The sequence below is a fragment of the Musca vetustissima genome, unplaced genomic scaffold, assembly GCF_032173495.1.
Source record: "Musca vetustissima isolate MV318-11 ecotype Yass unplaced genomic scaffold, APGP_CSIRO_Mvet_v1 utg25978, whole genome shotgun sequence".
In the NCBI taxonomy this organism is placed as follows: Eukaryota; Metazoa; Arthropoda; class Insecta; order Diptera; family Muscidae; genus Musca; species Musca vetustissima.
In genome coordinates this window covers 9,104-13,625 of record NW_026888091.1, presented here as the reverse complement: position 1 = coordinate 13,625, position 4,522 = coordinate 9,104, and the positions used below count along the sequence as shown (strand labels likewise).

General features: G+C 39.3%; 1 pseudogene; it reads left to right on the top strand.

The window, feature by feature from the left end:
- The first annotated feature begins 407 nt into the window (after positions 1 to 407).
- LOC133335915 (kinesin-like protein GA13060) lies at positions 408 to 4,071 on the top strand (annotated as a pseudogene).
- The last annotated feature ends 451 nt before the right edge of the window (positions 4,072 to 4,522 follow it).

Below are 4,522 nucleotides of genomic sequence, written 5' to 3'. Positions count from 1 at the left end.
TTAACGAGAGTAGTTCGGAAAGTTCTTAGCCTAGCACAAAAGAGCGGTATAAACAGAGAAAAGTTAAGTGTTTTGTAAGCGTCCATCTCTGTTATGAACACATGCCAAATTTTGTTGAATTAAATACACCTTTGATAGTCCATCCAAGAAAATTGAAAAATCGCTGTAATACCCCTAGAATATCGTGATATAAATCAAAATTAGTTTAGAAAATGGTTACTATTTTATCAAATTATATTAAAGTCCATATCCTTAATATCCCCTAAATATGGTTATGGTATCCATTATGCATTTACATTATTTAAAACACTGATTATTAATGTTAATATTTTGTCTCGTATACTTTTAGAGCGACCCAAAAACGAGCAGCACAAAGTACATCAGCAAAATCATCACGCACCAGTGATATGTCAAATACTTCCGCAAGCAATGGTGGCTTCTGTGGCGCCTTTCAAAGGGCGCAACCGCCTATACCTCCTGGTTAAGCACGATGTTTATCCAACAAGGAAAATTATGGTGAGTGATATTTTTGTTGGCAAAAAATCTTTATAGCTTTTGCATGTCGAAATAAATTATAGAAAATAACGATCATTTTGTTGCGGCGGTATATGACAGGACCATTCCATATGGTTTCAGTACTTTTCAGTTTTATTATAATGATATTTTTTATTTAATGGGGTTTGATTGCACCATTTTAAATTCTTCGAAATTTTTTTTAATTATATATTTCGCAGGACATCTTGGTTTCTAAAATAACAACATTATATATTTTATCTTTTTAACAATTTATTATTAAACACACAAATATCCATATGTAAATATGTATACAAGTTAAAAATAATAATAAAAATTCAATTGAAGTCATAACCTAAAACAAATCAAATAGACCCATATGAACCCCTATAGGCAATAGTTAATCCCCTGTTAAACCTCCTTTCCGCAAATACGCTATGAAGCAATAATCGTTACTTTACATATTAAACGGTTTTTAAGCCAGACATTTTCACATCATTCCAGTTTAGTTTTATTATCCGCCATAGCGAAGCAGGTCAAAGTCTCCGGTTGAAGCAGTTATCCTTTTTCCATTTCTTTGAGAAATATTCTTTGACTTTTGCACTCCTTTATAGGGGTATATAACAAACAATTTTAACCTACAGCTATAAGACGCCGCCTTCGTTGAATATTTATCTTTCCTTCACTATGAAAATCCCTACCTACTTTTTAATATCTTTAACGTAAAACATATTATAGAACCATTTGATAGAAACAAAACTGCTGTACGACAGTAGAAAATAGTGAAAATAAAAGGGAATGAAATGGGAAAGATAATCTAAAACTACTCCCCAAACGTGAATATGGCAACGCAACCCCTTGGCCAAATTTAAATGTCTGTTGGTAGTCTTTCTGACAATGTTCCCTAACAACTATTTAGCTATTTACCCCCATACAAGAGGTATGGCAACCGCAATAGCTTTTGTGTATTTTTTAAAAGTTTAAGTTATATGGCTCCCCTCTCATGATGGTGGCGCCCCCAACAAAACCATTTGCATTTTATATTACTTTGAAGTGTGTTTGTTTAACGTTTAATTTCACATTGTTTAACTGGCATTTTGCTTTGCCGTTTTTTTTTCTCTCTCCTCTTCTTTACTTTTTGGCTTCTTCACACTGTGTCTTGGTGTGTGCATGTGCGTGCTCTATAACTTGGCCCATAAACCAGGCTCTGACGACTCTACGGGGGTTTATTTGCGTGCCGATTTTCTGGGTGGCCTAGATGCTGCACTGGCAGGACGACCACAAGGTGGTCTTGAGCCAGCCATGATAGTTACCCTGCCAGTCTATCAATACAGTCTATCACGTAAAGCTGGAGGTAAGTAAAAGCAAGCCAGCTAGTAACGACCAAAAATATTACGTTCAAATTGTCCTTAGAGTTAACAACCAGCATTGTTTGCCGGATGAATTCCCACATTATCGTTGGGAATTGTATTTTAATGTCATGAATTTTCATGGAATTTTTTTCTTCTTCTGTTTTCCTTTTCTCTTTATCCTCCTACATAGTGGCTGATGGTCGAAGTCGTTTGCATCTTATCGATTTGGGTAGCTGTGCAAATCGTATTGGTATTGGTAATATTCTGCTGGCCATATTAAGAGGTCAGAGGCATCCGCCCAATAAGGATCACCCACTGACGCCACTGCTGAAAGACTGTCTGGCACCATTGACGTATCATGTCTCCATAATGGTTCATGTTATGCATACACAGGTAAGTAGTGTCGAATGGAATGCCACTGCATCAATTGGGAGGATAGTAGGGGTTGAGTGGACAAGGATAATACGTGATAATGAATTCTTAATCAAAATGTATGTGTTAGAAATTTTAATGTCATCCCACCCACCCACGCCCATTTCCCTCGCTAGCCATACAGCGGCGACTAACTGATTGATTGTCGCATACGGATGCCTTGATGAGCATACAATTGGCTTCACGTATACACCGCATGCGAAGGAGAAAACATCGCTTCCCCCTGGGTGGCGATAAATCCGGAGTGGGCGGCCTCACTTCCGGCCTAAATGGTGAATTTTGCTGTGTCACTGATTAATTTGAAAATTAAGACGATAAATGTTAGCATTAGACTAACTACGGGCACACAGTGACCCCAACCTGGGAACGGTTAAAAACTAAACAAATTTGTTTTCATTTTTTCTCTTCCTTTCTCTCCTTCTTCTCCCATAAAGGCCATCAATCTACTGGTTCATCGGCGGGTTCTGGTGCTGACCCTTCATGTTCAGAATTATAAGCAGACACAGTCTTTTATGTTGGACCAGGTGACGATGCCACCGATGGCGAACATCCCCCAGTCTATTTACCTTCACTGAGCAGTAGTGATAATCCTGGTGTCATAAGCAAAGCCCTCAAGGGCAGTCAAGTCCTCAAAGATACCAGGTTCGGCCAAAGAAGTCATAAGCCAAAAACAAACACCACAGAGTCCTAGCATGGCTGGACGAACGGGTAACTTGAAATGTGGAACCCGCAGCAGCCGCCGCCAACAGCAACGAACAATCCCAATTCTTTTCGCTTGTGTACAGTGTCAAAACGTTGCCCAATTCCACTTCATCACCGAAAATCGTGGCGGGTTCATTAAGGCATCCTAGGGTTCGAATTTAAGGAGACCTGGTGTAGGTGGAGCTGCCCTTAACACCAATGCGGAATTCGGAGAATGTCCCGGCAGCCCCATGCGCTAAATCACCGAAGAACAATGGATAGATGGTCCCAGAGTGTCACAGAAGCACGCCACCTTATGCGTGAGGGACACATAACAATGTGAAACCTGTATAGAAAGCCCCAAGTCCCAATCCAGTCGTTCCCTTACAGCTGGTAATTTTCCCAAGGTTTCCAAACGGTTTCGCATATTCTTCATCAACGCACACCCACCGTGAACAACAGATACAACATTTACGCAACATAACCTATCACATGTCACAGCTGAAACAGAAATTAGTGGACAATACCGACGTTATTTACGACCAGCACCCGGCAGCAATGAAACCAAACGAACGGTGCGAACAACATTCGCTGCATAACAGCCAAGTGGAATTGATAAATTTGGGGCCTGGTGTAGCCAATGCCATCAGCACTGCCAATGCCTCAACTCCTGCCGAAATCCGAGAATCTCATCGTCATTGTCAAAAATCCACCCATTCTCAGCCAGCATCCCAAACCCAATATGGAATTTAATAAAGAAGAGACTGATTTACACTCCTTACATTCGCACAGTAATGTCGGTTATGACCACGTAGAGCATTCCCAGGTACCGCATCACATACAAAATGATTGAGATGAAGATCAAGATAGTGGTTGATCAGAGGTACCACTAGCATAGCCATTTAACGAACCATTGGGTTCACGGGAAATTTCTCAAGAAAGTTTACATCGGATTTTGTCAAGGCATGTATCCAGGGAATCTCTATATCAGCAGCAACATCATCAACTACATCCCCATCTTCGACGTCACGAGGAACAGCAACATCAACTACATCCCGATTTTGGACGTCAAAAGGAACGACAGCAACATTAGCATTTGTTACAATGCCAACTGTCGCGACAATCTTAATATAAACCATTTATAAGACGTTAGCCGTTATATGAAACTTTATAATTATGGCTTAGTTGTTTTTGTATGTGTAACATAATTCTGTTGAAAATCATAATTGTTGTAAATTTGTTGTAAAATAAAGAAGTTTTTTATTTGGGTATGAAAATATTGTTTTTTTCTCATTTGCGCCTGAAAGTATGCTCTGAAATTCATTTATAGCAGAAATCATTTACAAAAACAGGGTAATACTGGCAAAGACATGTTTTTTCTCGCAATCTATCGACCTTCCGTTTGCGCGAATTTTTGAAAATTGCGCAAAATGCTTGAAATTTGACAATTCTTTGCCAGGGTTGCCATTTTTGATAAATATAATTGGAAAATGGGGAAACGAATTCTGAAGGAATATTTTAAAGTTGTATGGGCGGGGGTTGGG